General features: G+C 29.8%; 1 long non-coding RNA gene across 4 annotated transcripts; it reads left to right on the forward strand.

Moving 5' to 3' along the window:
• The first annotated feature begins 15,831 nt into the window (after positions 1 to 15,831).
• On the forward strand, positions 15,832 to 20,990 carry LOC111278780 (uncharacterized). 4 transcript variants are annotated; one of them, XR_016343998.1, is made up of 7 exons: positions 15,832 to 16,245; positions 16,485 to 16,549; positions 19,074 to 19,248; positions 19,392 to 19,565; positions 20,090 to 20,205; positions 20,326 to 20,448; positions 20,764 to 20,990. It is a non-coding gene; the product is annotated as an uncharacterized LOC111278780 (long non-coding RNA). The 4 variants fall into 4 exon arrangements; XR_016343999.1 differs by having other exon boundaries at positions 19,110 to 19,248; XR_002688790.2 differs by having other exon boundaries at positions 15,833 to 16,245; positions 19,134 to 19,248.
• Positions 20,991 to 22,497: the final 1,507 nt, after the last annotated feature.

Below are 22,497 nucleotides of genomic sequence, written 5' to 3' on the forward strand. Positions count from 1 at the left end.
AAAATTCTAGATCTCCCATTATTGATCCACCTGGAAACCTTCTTTACTTAACTTAATCTACATTTACACTATGTTTGAATACATATAAATAATAAATAAATAAAATAAAATAAAATTATTTTTAAAAAAAAAATACATGTATCTCTTGTTTGGATAATTAAAATTAATAAAAAAAATTTTTAACAACAATTATTTAGATAAATAGTGAAAAGAAAAAGAAAAAATTCATTTAATATTTTTTTCAATTATAACCTTTTTTTATAAAATAACATATAATATACAAATATATTTTTATACTACTTAATTTGTATAAATAAATAAATCATTTTAAATAAAATTAAGCACATTTAATATGATAAGATGTATTAGCTAATTATTAATTTACTCTTCATTTAGGTAACAATGGCTTTATTTGGTCCTTCCATTTTATAATTGGTTTTTTAGCCCAAGAATTAAAAGATCCCAAAGTGTTTTAGTTTTTTATTTAATTTATATTCTTATTTTCATTATTTTTTGGTTAGTTAAATTCAAAAAGTTAAAAGTCAGCAGCCCAAAAAAGAAAAAACAAAAATAAAGAAATAAAAATTTTGGAAAATTGATTTGCGAATTTAAGGAAATCAAATTCACTTTTGCTTGTGGAAAAACTTGGGGATCAAGAATTCGGAGAAGGAAAGGAAAATCAAAAGCAGAATCAGATATCTCCAATCAATTCCTAATTTTTTTGACAAAAAATCCCTACAAAGAACCAAACACAGGGAGGCAACACAATTACCAGGAGTGAATTAACACAGCAAACAACCTTAAGTAGGAAGAACTCAAAAGCAATCTAAAGTTGCTTGAGCTTGGTATAGGCCAAAATCATGATGGTATAATGGATCATTAGCATTTCCATTTTAAACAACAATTTCTTCGACCATTGCCTTTCCTTTGCTAAGGTTTTTTGGTAATTTAATTATTTGTTCTAGTTATCCCCTCATTTCTTTTTGTGCTTTTTCCATGTTTTATGTATAGAGAACTTACTTTTCTTTCATCAGTCTAGCTTAATATCGAGTGTTGTATCGCCTTAGATTGTTCGAAGATTGATCTATCCTTAAACCTTGATTGTCACAATTTTAAAATTAGGATGGCATGTTATCATGCATATTTGGAAAGACATTTACAAAATCATCCCAACTCTGGAGAAGTTTTGTATGAGAATGAATGAATAAATGCAATCAAGACGATTTACCGCATAACAATTGTTAACAAAAAAATTTTGTATTAAATTAAAAGTTATCTTTTTTAAACCAAATCTGTTAGCCTTGAATTGATTAAAAGTTTTGAATTGACAAAAAAAAATTTCCCTAACTTGAATCAAATTCTTTTAATCTCAAATTGAACATTTTTTTAGCCTTCTATCTTGCCAAAATTCTTTTAAGAACTAAAACAAACAAATTCTGTGAACAAAACAGGTTTATGGCATGTTTTGAATAGAAAGGATCGATCCTCTAAAGGGAGGGATCGATCCCCTCCCTTACCTGATCAATCCCCAGGCCAAAAGGATCAATCCATTTTTCTTCTAAAAGCCAAACATCTGAAAATTCATTAAGAACCAATCGATCCCCTCCCTATAGGGATTTATGTTTTATACAGAATGCTAAGATGGGTTGAAAATTAGTAAAAGGGATTGATCCTCCTACATAGGGAATCAATCACCTAAGCATTGGATTGATCAAGTATACTACTTGATTGATTGGGTAAGTGTTTTCACGCACAACATGGGCTTTCTTTATCACTAACCCAATCGATCCCCTGATGCCCAAAAAGCCTTAATAGCTATTTTCTTGTCTGATATTTTACAAGTTTGAAGTATTAAATGCCAAGCAACGGCTATCTACCCTTTTGATATATAAATGAAAGCTAAGAGAACTTATTACCTCCACTAACCATCTTTTTCAAGCATTCAAACCAATTTAAAGAGAGAAAAGTGTAGAAAATCCCTTATTGTATAAGCTTTTTCTCTTAATCCTTTTGTCAATATTGCTTTATACTTCAAGTTAATAAACACCTAACCTTAGAGAGGTTCTTTAAGCTTGCAAAATACTTCAGAAACTTTGTATTGTGAGATTGTGAGCTTAAGGGGGAGGATAATCCTTAAGAGTTAGTGGTGTTGATTGTGTAAAGCTTTGAAAAGTTAGGTTGTAACTTTTAACACATAATGGATTGAACTCCTTGGTAAGTGAGGCTAAGAAAGAGGACGTAGATGCCTAAAAAAAGGACTAAACCTCTATAAATATTAGTGTCTAATTCTCTATCTCTATCCCTTGTTTTTAAGATTGTTAGTTTACTCTTATTTATTGTGTTCATTTGCTTAGATAAATTGTTTTGTATAATTTATGCTTATTAAGTATTGATTTTTAAAAATTTTATTATCAACCAATTCACCCCCTATTGGTTTATTTCAAGTCTTTGAGCTAACAATTGGTATCAAAGCTAGTACTTTTTTTGTAAGTCTAACAATCCAAAAGTGATCCTGAAAATGGCTCAAAGAAATATGATGATCAATGTAGAGTAACCATCTTCAAGCTATAAAAAATACAGTAAGCAACAAGAAGTGTGTATCATGGAAAATGAAATAGTTGCTACAACTCTTAGAAGTGAAAACCATTTAATTGTAAAACCTCTTCTTTATGTTGGTGACAATTACTCCTATTAAAATAGTAGGATGAGATTGTTTATTCAAGCCAATAATTATGAAGTTTGGAGAGTCATTGTAAATGGCCCTCAAATTTCAATGAAAATAGTGGATGATGGAGAGGTGATCAAGCAAAATAGTGAATGGGATGTTAATAATATAAAGATGGCTCAACTCAATGCCAAAACAATGCATATACTCTTTTGTGCATTATGGTTTAATGAGTACAATAAAGTTTCTTTATGTGAAAACGTAAAAAAAATTTGAGATAAGTTGGCTATCACTTATAAAGGTACTAATCAAGTGAAAGAGACAAAAATTGATATGCTTACTCATGATTATGAGTTATTTAAGATGAAATCAAATGAAACCATTAGTGAAATGTCAAACTGCTTCATCGACATCATTAACAGTTTAAAGGCTATTAGGAAGACTTACTCATATGTGGAGATGGTGAAAAAAATTCTTAATAGTCTACTAAAGAGCAAAAAAGCTAAAGTAATAGTCATTAAAGAGTCCAAAGATCCTCTTACACTTTTTTTGAATGAACTAATAGGTTATTTCCTTACCTATAAGATGAAGCTCAAAATAGGACAAAAACCAATCAAGAAAGGTGGCATTGCTCTTAAATCAACCTTTCAAGAAGATAAAGAAAATCTTGGACAAGAAAAGGATAATGAAGATAAAAAGATGGCCATGTTCACAAAAAGATTCAAGAAGTTCATAAGGATGAACAAGTCTTCAAGTAGAAAAAGACCACAAAGGGAAATGATCAAAAGAAAATCAAGTAGAAGAGAAAGATATTAGATTATTTGCTATAAATGTAACAAACTAGGTCATATTAAATTTGATTATCCTTTGTGGAAGAAGCAAAACATGACAAAGCCAAAGAAAAAAGCAATGGTTGCAACATGGAGTGATAGTGATTTCTCTGATGATGAATCAAATGAGGAGAAAGTAGCCAATTTATGTCTCATAGCTCTTGATGAGCTCAAGGTAACTTCTAATCCATATGATTTTAAATTCATATACATTTGATGAATTGCAAGATGCTTATGATGAATTAGCCATAGAATTTGAGAACATGAACATGAAATATAAGAAAATGATCTCTAAGTTGAAACTAGAAAATGAACTCTTGATTAAAGTAAAAGATGACTTAGAAAAGAAAATTGAGCTTTTAAAGTTGAATGTTAATGATTTGACTAAGAAAAATGAAAATTTACATAACTCATTTTCTAGATTTTATTTGGGACATCAAAAATTGAATGACATGCTTAAAACACAAAAAATATTCTTTGATAAAGATGGATTAGGCTATAATGGTGGCAACAAAGAGACTCATTTAAAGAATTTTCTTGTTAAGCCAAATGATTCATCTGGCATATGTGCATATTATCATAAATTAGGTCATTCTATACAATATTGTTCTTTGAAAAAAGTCACCTATAGAGGTAAACTCATTAGGAGAGTGTGGATTCCAAAAGAAGTTAGCATATCTCAACATGATATTACTAAAATGAAGTGGATTTCAAAATGCACAAAAATTATTAGTACTAACACTCAAGGACCCAAGAAAGTTTGGATACCTAAAATAAAAATTTAATTGTGCTTTTGTAGGTGGATGAGCATTGCTACAAAGCAAATTCAAGCAAGAACAATCCATGGTACCTTAATAGTGGATGTTTAAAACACATGATCGAACATAATACTCTTTTTGTGGACTTAAAAGCTAAAAGTGGAGGAGATGTTACATTTGATGACAACTCTAAAGGCCAAATTGAAGGGATTTGCTCCATTAGTAACAATTATTCTACTACTATTGAAAATGTTTTACTTGTAAAAGGACTTAAGCATAACTTACTTAGTATTAGTCAATTAGGTGACAAATGACTTAAAGTCGTGTTTGAATCCATGTGTTATCAAGTGATTAATATCAAAACTAACAAACTTGTTTTTGTTGGACATTGTCAAGGAAATATTTATGTAGTGCATCTAGATGATCTTTCCTTTAAAAATGTTTGTTTTATGGCTCAAAAAGAAAATAAAAATTGGATTTGACATAAAAGATTTGGACATGTAAGCATGCATGTAATTTTAAAACTTTTTAAAAATGATTTGGTTGTGGTTTACCAAAATTGAAATATGAAAATGACAAGGTTTGTGATGCATGTGCTCAAGGAAAAGATAGAAAAATCTCTTTCAAACCTAATAGTTGTATTTCAACTACTAGACCTCTTTAACTACTTCATATTGATCTTTTTGGTCCTACTAGGACAATAAGTCTTGGTAAAAAATAATATGGGTTTGTTATTGTTGATGACTTTACTAGATTCACATGGATTCTCTTTTTGCATTTAAAGAATGAAACTTTGAAAAAATTCATCAGTTTTAGTAGGCAAATACAAAATGAGAAAGGCTACTCAATATCTAGTATTAAAAGTGATCATGGAAAAGAATTTGAAAACCTTGGCTTTAATGTGTTTTGTAGTGAAAATTGTATTAGCCATAATTTTTCTGCTCCTAGAACTCCTCAACAAAATAGGGTAGTAGAAAAAAAAAATAAGACTTTAGAACAAATGGCTAGAACCATGCTTTGTGAAAGTAATTTATCCATATATTTTTGGGCGGAAGCCATAAATACCTCTTGTTATATTATAAATAGAGCTATGATTAGGCCAATTTTGAAAAAAAACTCCCTATGAACTTTTTAAAGGAAAAAAGGCCTAGCATAAGTCATTTTCATCCTTTTAGTTACAAATATTTTGTTTTGAGCAATGGAAAAGATGATCTTGAAAATTTTGATGCAAAAAGTGATGAAGGCATTTTCTTAGGATATTCTTTGAATTCAAAAGCCTATAAAGTCTTTAATAAAAGAACATTAGTTGTTGAAGAGTCTATAAATGTTGTCTTTGATGAACTATTCCACCTCTGAGAAAGATGCCTCTTGATGATGATAATGTATGTATACTTTAAGAATATATCAAAGATGTATCATATGACATTGAGGAAAACATACAAAAAGAAGATGATGAGTTTTTAGAAGAGCCACAACGTATAGAGAAAGAACGAAATCACTATAGAGAAAGGAGATATGTCAAAGATAGTGAGATTATTGGTGATCTAACTCAAGGGGTAAGAATTAGATCTTCTTACAATGTGTGTAATTATGTCACTTTTTTATCTCATGTTGAACCCAAAAATATAGATGAAGCCTTAGGAGATGATCATTGGACATTGACTATGCAAGAAGAATTGAACTAATTTGAAAGAAGTCAAGTGTAGAATCTTGTACCTAGGTCTAGTAATCATCATACTATAGGCACCAAATGAGTTTTTAGGAATAAAATGGATGAGCATGGGAATGTTGTTAGAACCAAAGCTAGAAAGAATTGATTATGATGAAACCTATGCCCCGATTGCAAGGTTAAAAGCCATTAGAATGTTGCTTGCATTTGTATGTTTCAAAAATTTTAAGCTTTTTCAAATGGATATCAAGAGTGCATTTCTAAATAGTTTTGTAAATGAAGAGGTGTATGTCGATCAACCTCTCAATTTTGAAAATCTTAAATTTTCAAATCATGTTTATAAATTGACAAAAGCTTTATATGATTTAAAACAAGCTCCTAGAGCTTGGTATGAAAGATTGTCAAAAATTTTAATTGAAAATAGTTTTAATATAGGGAAGGTTGATACTACACTTTTTATTAAAACAAAAAGAAAAGACATTCTCATAATGCAAGTTTATGTTGATGATACCATATTTAGTGCTATTAATGAAGTTCTTTGTCAAGAATTTGTTAAGACTATGTAAGGTGAATTTGAAATGAGTATGATGGGAGAACTTACATTCTTCTTTGAATTATAAGTAAAACAAACAAAAGATGGTAACTTCATCAATCAAGCTAAATACATCTAGGATTTGCTCATAAGGTTTGGATTGGGAGAATCAAAGCCTTGCTTAATACCTATGGGCACTTCAATAAAACTTGACAAAGATAAATAAAGTAAATGTATTGATTCTAAATTATATAGGTCTATGATTGGTTTATTGTTATATCTTATTGCAAGTAGACAGGATATAATGTTTAGTGTATGTTTGTGAGCTAGATTTCAATCATCACCTAAAGAATCACATTTATCCACTGTCAAAAGAATTTTTAGATACCTTAAGGACATTTTTAATATAGGATTATGGTATCCAAAATGTTCATCTTTTGCTTTGCATGCTTATTATGATACGGATTTTGGTGGTTGTAAAATTGATAGAAAGAGCACTTCTGATACTTGTCAATTATTTAAGAATATGCTTATATCATGGTCTTCAAGAAGCAAAATAGTGTTGTTCAATCCATAACCGAAGTCGAATATGTAGTGGCCAATAGCTGTTGTGCTCAAGTTTTATGGATTAAGCAATAATTGGAGGATTTTAGAAATACCATGGATCACATTCCCATTAAATGTGATAATACTAGTGCCATCAATCTCACCAAAAATCCAATTCAACATTCTAGAACCAAACATATTGAATTAGGCATTATTATATTAGAGATCATGTTCAAAAATGTGATATTGTGCTTGAATATGTTGATACCCTACATCAATTAGTTGATATTTTCACAAAACCTCTTGACATGGATAGATTTTATGTAATTAGAAGTGAACTTGCTACGATGAATGCTCATTGAAATGAATTTCTTGATGGTATGATAAATATTGCTATCTTGATTGATCAAATGTATGTTTATCTTGACTTTTTTTTTAATCTTGTGTATGATTGTATAATACATATTTGAATGTTCATGTTGCATGGTTTTTAAATTATTTTTATATAAAAAAATTACTACAGGTAAAATTGATCGATCCCCCTTGAACCGAATCGATTGGTTTTCCATCTAGTAGCCAAATTAAGGGAAAATATTAAGGAACTGATCAATCCCCTTTGGATCAAATCGATTGGTTTTCAATCCAGTAGCCAAATTAAGTGGCAAACATGAGGAACCGATCGATCCCTCTATGGACTTGATCGATCCATCCATGGTAAACTTTTACCCGATCGATCCCCTTTGACACCTAATCGATCGGCTCATGTAAAACTTGTACCATGCACACTATTTTGGCCTTTCAAAATTAGGTCCTCTCTTCTTCCTTGATTGATCATTCCGGCTCTTTCATCCCTTCTTCTTTTTCCCTAAATACCTTCTCTTCAAACCCTAGAAATTCTTGCTATATTTTCTCTTAAAATTCATCTTTCTTAACCAAAATCTTTTGCAAATTGCTTCATTTCTATTTGGTTTCTTACAAAAATCGTCTTTAAAAATCTTTAAATCACACAAAAATCTTCGCTCATTCTTCTTAGTTTAGAAAATTGATCCTCTTTTTGAAACTACTATATTCACTTAATTTTCTTGCCTCTCTCAAACATACTTTACTATTTATCACCTACAATCATCAATTTTTTTATCAATTTCACATAAGCCTACCTATTTCAACTATCCTATTGTTTTCATGGCTCCAAAGACTAAAGAAAATGTTGGAACAAGGAATAATTCTTCAAAGGAGGCTTCTAGTTGATCAATGAAGCCTTTATTCAATCAAAATTTTGTCAATCCTTATACTAAGAATAGATATAAAACATACTTTGTTCATAGAGAGGTCAAGTATAGAAGGATAATCTCTCTTGAATTCTTACAATCTATTGAGTTCCCCTATTTGTATGTATTTGAAGAATTTGGCAGGATGAACTACTTGTACATAGATGAAATTTTGTTTGAGAATCTAGTTAAGGTGTTCTATAGCAATGCTACTTGTATTGAAATTGAAAGGTCTACACATAGATATTATCTTGATGATTCAAAACCTATATGATGGGCAAAGAAATTATAGTTAATAAGCAATTGTTAGCTAAAGCTTTTATGCTAAATGATGAGAAGGACACAAATACTAGATGTGACATACTAGAACTAGCTCAAGATATATTTAGAAATGAAAATTTAAAAGTTGCTTTTACTCAAGCCACTAGACTTTCAATGCACGATAGGTTGTTACACCTTATAGTCATTAATGTATTGGCACATTCTGGCACTTAATATTCAACCATTAGGAAACAAGATTGCTGGTGAATGTACAAAATCAAACATGTGGAAAAACCCAATCTAGTGAACTTTATTTTCAGTGATATGATGAAGTACAAAATAAAGACTACACCTTAGTTTATGGGTTTGCAATCAGTAATCTTTTAAAAAAATTGAACATTAATACTAGAGGTGATAAAAAAATTGTGTTCAATGATCCATTTAGCATTTTTGGTGTTTCTACTCTATATAGTATGGGTTATACCCAAATGCAACAAGTTTATAGGTTAGAAAAATTGATATTAGGGCTGTGTAAAGAGAGAGAAGAGCATGAAATCTCAAATATTCTCGATACACCTTAAGAAGAACTTTTTACTCCACCATTTGATACCTAATGAGTTTTAGAAATGCTTATGCTTTATATGAACAGTTTACGCTCAGTGGTTGGGATTATGAATTCTATATTGAAAAACATGGAAGTGACCCAAAATGAGCTAGTTTCCCAAGTTTGCCAAGTTAGAGCTGATATTGAACACATATGGACTGCATAACAGTAAATGGGATAGCACTTTCCTCATTTCCCTCATTCTCCACCTCCTTCTCAATGATCCATCCTAATGCCATTCCTCATATGTTTTCCCACATCTTCATTTTTTTTATGTTGTAAATTTTTCCTTAAAAACACTTTGCATTATGTTTTCTTATCAAACTTTGGTATTTGATGTTTATATTAATGAAATATGCATTTCATTTTCATTATGATATTTGTTATATCACTTTGAAATTTGGCTTGTGAAATTGGTATATTGCTTAATGATTTGACATTGAGATTGATATGAACTTGAGTTGTCAAATTGAGTTGTTATGGCCTTGAATTGATTGCCATCTTCCTTTGATTAACTTTATGCTTTTTGCTATGATAAAAAAGGGGAAAGAAAATGGTATGAAAATTTTTTCATTTGATTGATGATCTTGATGGTATGAAAATTCCTACTTGATGATATTGACATTGATGGTTATATCCTTGTTCTTAGTTGTTTTAAAATCTCTTAAAAAATTTTTATGCTTAAATTCAGGGGGAGCTTATTTTTTAAATGGAAAATTGGTTTTAAGCAAAATTTTCACTTGGTTTTATCATATTAAAATGAGGGAGATTGTTAGCCTTAAATTGATTAAAAGTTTTAAATTGACAAAACAAAACTTTGGCTAACTTGAATCAAATTCTCTTAATTTTAAATTGAATATTTTTCCAACCTTCTATCTTGCCAAAATTCTTTTAGGATCTAAAACAAACAAATTCTAGAAACAAAATGGGTTTATAGAATGTTTTGGATAGATGGGATCAATCCCCTCCCTTACTCGATCGATCCTCAGGCTAAAAGGATCAATCTATTTTTCTTCCAAAAGCCAAACTTCTGGAAATTCATTAAGAACCAATCAATCCCCTTCTTGTAAGGATCGATTGGTTGGGGTTTGAAACATAATCGATCGATCCCCTTTAAAGGGATCGATCTATTTTTTACATATAATGCTAAGATGGGTTGAAAATCAATAAAAATGATCGATCCCCCCACATAAGGGATCGATCACCTAAGCATTGGGTCGATTAGGTATACTACTTGATCGATCGGGTAAGTGCTTTCACATGAAATGGGCTTTCTTTATCATTGACCCAATCAATCCCCTACATCAAGGGATCGATCCCTTAATGCTTAAAAAGCCCTAATGTCTATTTTCTTGTCTGATATTTTATAGGTTTAAAGTATTAAATGCAAAGCAACGGCTATCTACTCCTTTTTACATATAAATAAAGGCTTTCACTATAAATCAAGTGTATGAAAAGCTAAGAGAACTTATTGCCTCCATTAACCATCTTCTTCAAGCATTCAAACCAGTTCAAAGAGAGAAAAATGTAAAAAATCTCTTATTGTATCAGCTTTTTCTCTTAATCCTCTTGTCAGTATTGCTTTGTACTTCAAGTTACCAAACACCTAACCTTAGAGAGGTTCTTTAAGTTTGCAAAATACTTCAGAAGCTTTGAATTGTGAGATTGTGAGCTTAAAAGGGAGGATAACCCTTAAAAGTTTGTGGTGTTGATTATGTAAAGCTTTGAAAAGCTAGGTTGTAACTTTCAACACATAGTGGATTGAACTCATTGGTAAGTGCGACTAAGGAAGAAGATGTAGGTGCCTAAAAAAGAATCACACCTCTATAAATATTGGTGTTTAATTCTCTACCTCTTATTTTTAAAATTGTTAGTTTACTCTTATTTATTATGTTCATTTGCTTAGATAAATTGTTTTGGAAAATTTGTGCATATTAAGTATTAATTTTTAAAAATTTTATTATTAACCAATTCACCCCCTCTTGGTTTATTTCAAGTCTTTGAACTAACAAAATCCAAAATTACATTAATAAAAGTCCAAAATTATTATGGAAATAAATCATTAATCTGTCGATATTGGTTTTGTATTTCATTAAGAAAATATAATAGTCTTTGACCATGTGCTTCAACTGGTAGCATGCTTGTTTTTCATTCTTCGACCCTTTTCTACCATGTATTTAGTTTTATAAGTAGCCATAATGATTTGGTCTAACAGGCACTCTAACTAATCTTATTTTCTCAAATATGCATTTTTTACTTGCTCACATTCTTTATTCAAAATCCTTATTTATGTTCCAATCTCAACACTAGTCACATTCGTCATTTAGATGTGCTCTTATGCTTTAAATAGTGGCTCTTCACCTTCTTTCACCTTTCCTTGTAGTTGTCCATTTTCTTTTAAGAGTTTTGCCAGCTTAAAAATGGTAGACAAATGAATTATATTGAGTTTAGTGAATAAACTCTTTCATTCATCTCTTTTTTATTTAAGTTCTTGAATCTTTCTTTCTTGTCACTCCAATCTATCTTTCAATTCTCTTTTAAGCCTTTTATTCTCAAGCTCCAATTCATCTTTCTCAACTTATAGTTTGCATTTAGTAATTTCCACTACCACTAATGAATTAAGAGGTGATGTCTTTGCTTGAGTTATGTGAGATCCTTTCTTCGGGAAGTAAAATGTCTTTGCCTCACCTAATATGCCATAAGAAATATTTATAGGTAATCTCATTAGACCAACTCTTTTTGCCTTTCCTTTGAGTTTGCTTTCATGCTTGCATAAACTTTGCTATTTTCTTTGAGGCATTAATTTTGGCATATGAGAATTCCAACTGACTTAGTCTAGAAGTAGCTGGGATAAACTGCTTTGAACCATAATTGTCTTTACACCATAGTTGGTGAGTAACTCATTACACCAAAAAAGGCCTAAAATAGGAACCAAAGCTTATCTTCACAACTATATAATACTGGTATGTATGACATCCAATGTGTTCTTCATTTCGCCTCTTAAGAGTGTGTAAAAATGAGACCTATGCTTCATTGGATTTTTGTTCAAGCCATTCATTCTCACAAAATTCTTTGACAAAGGCACTTGATGCAAGATATGGTTTATGGAATTAGCCCTAATTGCACTCAAAGTGACTTTTCATCAAAATGGTCAACAGTTATACACATTTGATGAAATGCCCTTTTTTCATTTTGTTAACAAATGGTTCAATGATCTAATAGTTTCTACCAATATGGAATGAGCTGAATTGATTTGGTAATTAAATTGTTCAAAGAAATCAACAATTGCAACATCATTGTACCATATTTCCTTTGGAAAGATCGCCATTCCATAAAGAGTCAAGGCCATCAAGTCCATTTCATTTTTGTCATCCAAATGCTTGTATATGAAGTTACACAAAATAGACCAAGGAAGGCTAGCACCTTCACTTTTTCCTTTCACCTAAGCATCAACAATTTGGACATCTATTGCCATCAAATGAGCAAGCTTCTTTTGTAACCAATCTTTTTATTTTTTTTCCAACATATTTTATCAGGATTGGGAAGGTTCAAGTGAAGCAAAGTTTAGCATTATTCTATTATTGGCACCATATCAACCTTATTAAACGTAAAGCAATGATACAAGGATCCTAAAACTGTATCATTGCTCTAATAAGCTGATCATCATTAATGACTACAAGAAATAACACCAAATCACCATTATTCTTTTGAAAGGTTTCTTTAATAGTGGCATCCTACTCTTTCCAAATGTTACCCAAATCATTTAAATCATTCCTTTTGAGATTGAGATAAATCCTAAACAAGAGAGTGGACACATAATCGACTGGCAAGCATTGACATTCTTTAAGCTAAACTTCCTTAGATCTTAGCTTCAAGCTAATAGGGAGCTTTGCTAGGTTTTTTATGGATGTAAGCAAGATTCTTTTTATTAAAATTGTTATGTAGCAATAACTCCTTATGGTAGATCTCATGATGTAAATACATGAGCATACAGTGAAACAAATGTGTTAGTAAATACAATAGATACAAAAATAAAGAAAAATACAATTTTACAAGTAAAAGGTAAGAGATGCCCCTTCATGTGTCCTATTTTAAGGTTTTTTATACAAAGGGAAGGGTATGACTCTAATTTAAGTTTGAATACGTAGAGTCTATTTACATGCTTGGTTTAAAGGCCTTAACAATATAAAGGTTCCCAAATTGTTCCTCACATCATTCTCCATTATAGACTAGTAAATCACCCAATCTTCACCCATTAAAGCTCAAATGAAAAAGGTTCAATTTGAATGGGAGTTTATTACTAGCTCACATGGAGGTTATCACTTTACGAAAGTATAAGTACTCACTTCCAACTAAGAAAGGATAAAACTCAAGTCTAGAGCTTATGCATGAATGTGCATGTGTAATGCGTGTGAAGGGACATACCAACCATTTTTATTCATAAATCAAATATCTTAAATCAAGTGCTATACAAAAATACAAAGCAAACAAATAATGAGTACACATGAAAAATCAAATTTACACAAAAATACAAAACAAACAAATAGATTAGTATATATGAAAAAAAAATCACAAATAATCTCTTAAATAAAAAATAAAAACTATCACAATAAGACTTAAGATAACACATAACTCGAATGCCCCCAATTGAATCACCAAATTGTCATAACATTCAACTCTAAGATCTGACCATTAAACACAAAAATTATGGAGTTACCATCAATCTTTTTTTTTTTAATCTAGGTGTGATTAGCCATCTAAGTGAACTTATCTTTTCTAAGGTTGTCCTAAGCTTGAACTAAAGATTCTTAAAAAGAATAGGTTCTGATCTATATCTTCAAAACTAGATTTAAGAGTTAATTACATGTAAAGAAGGTTTTAGCATCCCTAGAACCCCTAAATTGGTACTAAATTAACCTTATGTTGTCTTGTTTAAGCCTTAATTATAATAGTTTTTTAGTCCTAATTTTTATTAATTTTAATATTTAAATATTGAAAAAAAATCTTTAGTCTTTCACTAAAAGGAAATTTTCATTACCATAAGAATATTCTAAGATAAACTAATTGTTCACTTGAAAAGGTTTAATCATCAAATTTATTAAATATCTTATAAAAAAATAATTAATTCCCCTTTTATTTATATGCAAAATAATTTCATACAAAATACTATAAAAGTATCATAAGAATTGTTAGAATATCATAAAAGTATCATAGAATCATCATGCGAAAAATATTAAAAAAATCAAGCAATAACATCATATAAAAATCATACAATAATATCATAATAAAAGGAAAAATAACAAAAAAATAGAAAAATGAAACCTCTGATCAGGTAGAATCTGGAGTGGTTTAATCCGAGGAGCTCTACGGGTTAACCACTACTAATCAGCAAAACAATGTCATTTCATCACTATTATTTAAAGCCGAAATCATTTTTTTTTCTTTAGTTTTCTTTTCTTATTTCTCTCTTTAGCCAAAAATCTCTTACCTCTCTTTTCAAAACCCGATGAAAATTTTAATAACTCCTTTCAAACTAGCCACTTTTCTAGATTCCATCATCGAAAAATTTGATCAATTGTCAAAAAAATTCAACTTTATTGAAAAGTTTTTTAGAAACTCAAAAACTGATGATTCCTTCTACCATCAACCACAGTCAACCTTACTGAAAATTTCAAGCCTTTATTAAAAATTTCAACCAAAACCCAAAATTTTGCATAAATTTGCAAAAACCCCAAAGAAAAAAAAACTCCAAAAACATCAAAAAATTGAAAAAACTTCTTTTTTTTTTAAATAGATTTAAAACTAAGAACAATCCTATAAACAAAATTCAAAAACTAAATCCTTAGGTTTTCCTAACAACCTAGAAAATTCCAAAATTTGATCTTATAATCAAAATCGCGATATCTATTTACTTTAACTTTGCTAATATTGCTTTGAATTTGCTCTTTCCTTGCCAATGCTTATAGTTGTGTATTATTGCTATGTATACTCTCTTTACATAGGAATTCAATCCTTTTTCAATTTGTAAAACAATTAATTGATTGTATCTATTAAGACTTAATCTTTAACACTTTCAAAATCTTTTGTCTTTTTTAAGTGAATTGAAGTTCAAGTAATTTTATAATAAATTTAGTCTTTAAATTTTAAATCTAAATAAAATCAAGATACCTTATTCTCACATTCACTTCTACAAACTTCAATATTAGTTTTTTATCATTTTTCTTTTACTTTAGACTCTTTAACTAACAAAAATATAAAATAAAATAAAGTAAAGCAAAATAAAATAAATAAATAAGTAAATAACTCTTTTAGACCATTTGATTTGATTTGAACTCATAATCTACCTTTATAATTAAAGCCCAATTAAACAATTTTTAAATCTAATACTAACATAAAATTCAAAGCTCATTTAATCTCGAAAAAATTTTAAGACAAAATAAAATCTCTACATATACGTATAATGAACTTGTTTTTTCAATTAAATGCATAATTGTTGAGAGATAGGGTTTGCAAATATTAACTAACCACCTTTTGAAATAAATAAATTATTTAATTATATTTAAACCATCTTTTAAAAGTAGCAGTTAAAAGTTAAGCATTTCAAAAGTTATTGTCATATTTATAACATTTATGACATAATCTAACGTATCTATAATAATATATAAAAGCAATCCCCAATTTACATTAACAGAACCAAGTAAGCAATGTCTTGAAAACAATTGTATAGGTAATTTTGAAATAAATCAACTTCCAGAAGCTTATGGATGTTCTAGGTTTCATTATTGAAAAAAAAAAGAAGCAAGATTGAAAACCCAGAAGTTTCTCAAAACAAACAATCTTGAAAAAAAAAAAAAAAGAGAAAGGGCAAGACGACAGAGTCGATCTTAGATGGTAGAGTTGAGCCCCCTATTAGTTAATCGGCGGAACGAGAGGCTTTAGAGATTCTATTTGAAGTTGCACCTCCCAAGATTCCCCCAACATACAATGCAGTTAGAGAAAGAGGTGCTTTGATGGTAGGGAAGGGGAGGCGAGCTGGGCTGTAGAGGTCGAGTATCCCATCGTCAATTGATGTTCAAAGGGAATTGAAAGAAAAGAACATAGAAATGAAGAAAGTAAGAAAAATAATTTTTTGCTTTGATTCTGTTATATTTGGAAAATTGTTTTAACTTTTGATATTTGGAATTTTTAGAATATTTTTAGCTTTTAGTTTGTTTTTTTCCTTTCTATTGTCGATATTGTCAAAGGTATTTCAGCAACAAATTTTGGGTTCTTAAATTGTTTCTAACTTAGTTGATTATTTTTTTAATTTTTAGTTGTTTCTTTTTTTTCTTTTTTTCGTTTTCTATTACAGGTATTGTCGAATCAATTAGCTTCCTATATCTTATAATACAGATATGCTTCTGCATGTCCTATGCGGTATGTTTTTCTTTCTATCTACTGTGCTTTTTGCTTGAATTTGTGCATCTGCATCCATCAACTTATTCATTTAGCTTTGCAGTTTTCTTTGATGACAAACAAGATTGCCTATTGAAGTTTAATGACAAACAATATATCTGTTTTGCCTTTTACAAATATATCTGTTGCTCATTCTATTAGGAACTTCAGGACATCTTCAATAATGAGCTATGTTTACTAACTAGTTCAACATTTCTATGTAAATTGCTAAATCAATAATGAAGCTTCCCAAAATCTAGAGTGTGAAAACTGCTTGGGTCAACTCCACGAGGAGCTAGAAAATGAAGGAATTGGTTTACTAAAGAGGTTATTTAATGATTTCTATTCATGAATACATATATGGCATTCTTTTGTAGGAAGAAATGCACCGTATCACAATTTTCCCCTTTTAAATGGTCTTACTAAAAAAGAAATTGGCCAATAATTTTGCAATCATTCATGCATTCAAGTTCCATCACCCTATTATATATTGAGTTTTAAAACTCTTTCATTGCTATACTTAGTTCATCATCAGTTTGCTTGCCTCTCAGTTTTTATTCATTATGGTTTTAATTAATAAGTATACTCTGTGGAGAATCTAAGAATTGACGATGAACTTTAATGTTCAACAAAAATCAGAAATGCCTTATTTTTTATCAGGCTTACTTTTCCTATGCTACAAATAAGTGACATTGCTTTAAAGTCTCATTCAAATGATGAGGAGGTTGAAAACAAAAAGATGGACATTAGAAGCCTATGATTGCTGCTTTTCATATAACTTACAAGTGCACAAATTGCATTAAGTAATAAAGTGAGTAAGTAGAGTATCGCTCCCACGAGGATTATGTTAGGGTGTGAAACCAAGTAGCAAAGGTGATGTTTTACTAGCCTTAAATTTAAACAAATTGAAAAGAATGGTTAATTGCATTGAAAAGCAAATAAAGAAAACAAATGAAAGTGTAAACCAAAATTGTATAGGCCAAAAACCAACTAACCAATTGTCACTTGGTAGTTTATAAAGGTAGGCCAATTATACAAGAAACAATAGAAAACTGAAAGCTTGTAAAAAATTAAATGTTGTGCATGTAAATAGAGAAAGAGAGATCTTTAATAAAAGCATAAAAGAACTTGTATTGAAATACTGCTTGAGAAAACAAAATTATGGCTAATCTATCACCTTAGCGAAAAGTAAAAAGAATTACAAAGGATTTAGGTTAGTCTATCACCTTAGCCAAACTAAGAAAATTACAAAGAAAACTTAAAGAAAAGAAAAAAGATGAGAGAATTTAGTGTTTCACATGTGAGGATGGCTCACCTACTTACAGGCATAGGTTTGGCCAAGAGGGGATAGGATTATAAAGTCCTATTCTAATTTGAATTCCTAAAAGATTACAAGTTATCTTGGTCTTGGAAATGTTTGACTGAATATGGGATCTTTAATGACACATGTGTTGGCCAAATGGTCTTCTTGGATTGGTTTTCAATGCACACTTGTCTTGCCATGCCATCATCATCTTGTAACTTGAATGAGAGTTTCAGCTAAGATTGAAATCCAAGACTCATCTTCTTAATTTGGTTGACTTGAGTTCAAGCTCTTTTGGATAGAAATCAATGAATCATCCTTTAATTAGAACTCCAGCTTTTATCTCTTTTAAAGTGTCTATCTTGGAGTTCAACTCTTTTAAATTTATCAAAGGGTCCTTACGCTACTCTAACTTCTTCAATAGCCGCATGTATGTAGGAAATCCTTTAGCTAGTTGGATTTAGCCATAACTCTCCCATGCACAGACAAATATTACTTGGTTTTGCTTTTGGCCGAATGTTGCACCATCTTGCATAGATTGCATGACTTACACGTCCTCATGTACCAAACCCTAAAATCAAGATTTCATACATTAAAAGTACCAATTTCACAAAAATTTTTCAAATTTTAAGCTAAAATGGAATTATAAAATGCTATAAATTTAACAGTCATTAGCCTGCCATTCTCTTGTCACCATGTGCACAACACACAATATCTTCACAAAAACCTCTTCAAGGAATTCTTAGCCACTGTGAAAGAAACATTCTTTGCTGATGATCCTCTACGTCCCTTTAAGGATCAACCACCATCTCAAAAGCTTATCCTAGGCGCCCAGGCCATTTTCCCCATTCTTTAGTGGGGAAGGAGTTATAGCTGGAGAAAATTTAAAGGCGATATCATTGTTGGACTGACTTTAGCGAGTCTCTGCAATCCTTAGGTAAAGTCGCCAATTGTTATACTTAAAAAAAATATACATAGAGAGGCTTGTGAACCTCAAATGATTTTCACATACGGTCAGATTTAATTATTCAGTTTAATTACCATGAAAAAGGACATTGGTTATGCAAAACTAGCAAACTTGGATCCACGGTATGGACTTTGTAAGTTTCCATGTTATTTATCATCACCTTACATTGTTAAAGAAGTCTTTTTGTTGGATTTGTCTTAAGGTTTTTATGAGTATTATTTTTTTAACCATTATAGACTCTAGCTTTATTCAAGATATTGTCATTGGACCAGCTGTTGTGGTATCTCTTTTACTAGGGACTATGCTTTCAAGTGAGATTTAGCCTTCAAAAAATGCAGCTGATTATCAGCAAATTGCATTTACGGCTACCTTTTTTGCTAGGATCACTCAAGCAATCCTTGGTATTCTCAGGTAATTGTGTATTATACTTTTGGAAGTCTGATAATAGCTGCCCATAATATTTTTTTTCTATTAACTTTGTGCTACTCATATTTTTGTGGATCCTTGACTGCTTCCATCATTCACTAAACTAGTTTTTGAAAACAAATAATTAGGTTGGGCTTCTTGATTGACTTCCTGTCTCTTGTTGCTATCGTCGGTTTTATGGGTGGAGCTGCTATTATGATTGCCTTCCAACAACTTAAGGGTCTTCCCGTTATAAAAAAATTTACAAAGAAACCTATATTGTTTCTGTAATGCACTCTATATGGGGCAACGTTCATCGTAGAGTAAGCAGTCCTTTATCTTTCTCCTTTTCAAAAAAAAATTACATTTCGATTCTCTTCTTTATGAGTCATAACCTACAATCTGAAGAATTCCCAACCTATATCAATGTTATCACTCACAACATTGCAGTTACTAAATTTATATAATACTACTTTGCAATGGAACTAGCAGACTATACTCATTAGAGTTATCTTTTTGTCCTTCCTTCTGTTTGCGAAGTACATTGCAACAACCTCTATTGTCTTATTTTTGTTTACAAACTATAACATTTGCATGCTTTGAGAAATAGGGAAAAACGAACAGAAAAATTTTCTGGGTGCCTGCAATAGCTCCATTAATATCAGTTGTTCTCTCCACTTTTTTTTTTATATAACACATGCAGAAAAAAAGGAGTTTAGATTTTAAGCATCTTTTCTTTAACCTCTAATAATTTTTTAGTGTAATATTGCAATTTAATAGTTCAGAAATTGTAGTAGTTTTGGTAATGAGTAATGAAAGCAGCACCACTTTTCTTTCATCTGCGCAGGTGAAGAACATTGAGAAAAGAATCAATCCCTCATCTATGAATCAAATTATTTCAGTGGTGAATATCTTCTTAAAGGTTTGAAGATTGGTGTCGCGGCTGGTATGATAACATTGATGGTAAGCCTTCTTTTTTTTTTTATATCCATCTTCACTAACGAAGGAAATTAATTACGATATTGCACATAAATAGACCTTTTATGTTTCCATTTTTTCTTCTTTGGTGGGTTAATTTAACAGTTGTAGCCATTGGAAGAACTTTTACTACGATGAAAGACCATCAAATAAATGGAAACAAAGAAATGGTGACCCTAGGAGTAATGAATGTTGTTGGTTCAATGACTTCTTGCTATGTGGCCACAGGTAAGCAGTGAGAAAATGTTTTATTTACGACAACCTACTTATTTTTGCAATCAAAGTTCATACTATTGAAACTTAAAAGAAAAAAAAATCATATGTACTGTATAAAAAATTAGCAAATCTGTTTCCCTTACACTACATGTTAAATCATGCATGGAAAATATAAAAACTCTCAAACATTTTTCACTTGCATCTTATTAAATCTTTTGATTATTTGTCAATATGAATAAGATATATTGAAAATATAGTCATGCACATACACAGTCACGTAATTCTATTTTTATATAACTGATGATGTCTTTCCTTCATTACCCGCAGGTTCGTTTTCTCGATCAACAGTAAATTTTTTGACTGGCTGTGAAATTGCTATCTCTAATATTGTTATGTCCTGTGTTGTATTTCTAACCTTAGAATTCTTAACACTTGTTTTCAAGTACGCCCTAAATGCTGTTCTTGCTGCCATCATTATATCTACTGTGATTGGTTTCTTCGATGTTAAGGCAGCAATTTTGATATGGAAGATTGACAAATTGGATTTTTTTGCATGCTTCGGAGCCTTTCTTAGAGTAGTCTTTTCATTAATTGAGATAGGCCTCCTAAAAATTGCTATAAGAACTTAGATGTCCACTACCTAAAATTCTTGAAGATGAATTACACTCTATTATATGTTTTACTTAGTTCTTTTGTCACTGAATTCCATGGGAGGTCTCAATATCCTTTGCTAAAATCCTCTTACAAGTTGCTACGCCACGAACTACTATTCTTGGGAAGCTTCCTAGGATTTTACATTGCGAAGTGCAGGTTTTTTTTTTTTTTTTAATTTTTAATTTTTTATCTATACAATTAAAGTATTTGACGGGGGAAAACACTCTTTTTAAGAGTAACTCATCAAATCAGTTGCTCATTGATAGCCAGGGAACAATCTTTTTTTGTTTTTTAGTATTTTGTAGTTTTTTTTTTTATTTTTAGTTTGTAATTTATTAGTTTGCTTATTTAATTTTTTTCTTTACATATAAATTTAAAATTTTAGATTAGAAATAAGTTTTAATAATTTGACAACATAAAAAACAAAAGATATGGGTTAAATATGTAATTTTTAAAATTATATATTTATTTGTATCATGTAAATTTTATAAAATTTTGAAAATAAATGAAAATTCTTTTAATGATGAAATTAAAAGAAAATTATAAGTTGTGACTTTATTAAAATTCGTAAGTGAGGAATTTTCTTAAAATCTTATTAAAAGTGTTGGAGAATTTTTGGAAATATTATAAATTTTTTTACTTGTTTTTAGTAAAATATTTAGGGAAAAATAAAAGGTTAGTAGAATGAAAAACAAAAAACTATTTTTCCATAAAAATATTAAATTAAGCCAACATAAGCTCTTCAATGGAATGAATGAATTTCTTAAATATTATTAAGGTAAGAGAATTTTTTAGAAATTTTGTCAAAATATTAAAGAAAACTTTAAAACTTTTCAATATTTTAAATAATAAAATTTAATTAATAGTAAAAAATCATTTAGCCAAGGTCATTTTAGAATAATATAAAATTAATTGATACTATCTTTGGATAGATATTGTGAGTTTACTAATACCTTATGCACAAATATATTAATCATTAATATATGTAATAAAAAAAAGAAATGATCAAATACTCTAACATGGGGTTTTTAGATTCCACAAACATGATTAAGAGTGTGACACATCTCTTAAAGTATATTTAAAAAAACTAAAAATTAATTAAAAATAAAAATGAAACATGTGTTTCTTAATACCACTATAGAGTTAAACATTTACACTGATAGTGTGTTATTATCCCCAAATGAAACAACTCTCGATTGAAGGAAGTTCACAATTGAGTTTTCCAATTATTTTTCATTTATCAAATAATTATTGGTTGATAAAAAAAAAGTAAACTAAATTATTGGGTTTGATATAAAATGATGTGTTGGACTTAAATTGGAATGGGACATGACGAATTGGATTTTATTTGGATTTTCAAAAAATGAATGTGGATTTTTTTTTATATGAGTTTTGTAATTTGATATG

Source organism: Durio zibethinus, chromosome 8 (assembly GCF_047325235.1).
Source record: "Durio zibethinus cultivar Kanyao isolate XHJ-2024 chromosome 8, ASM4732523v1, whole genome shotgun sequence".
Classification (NCBI taxonomy): domain Eukaryota; kingdom Viridiplantae; phylum Streptophyta; class Magnoliopsida; order Malvales; family Malvaceae; genus Durio; species Durio zibethinus.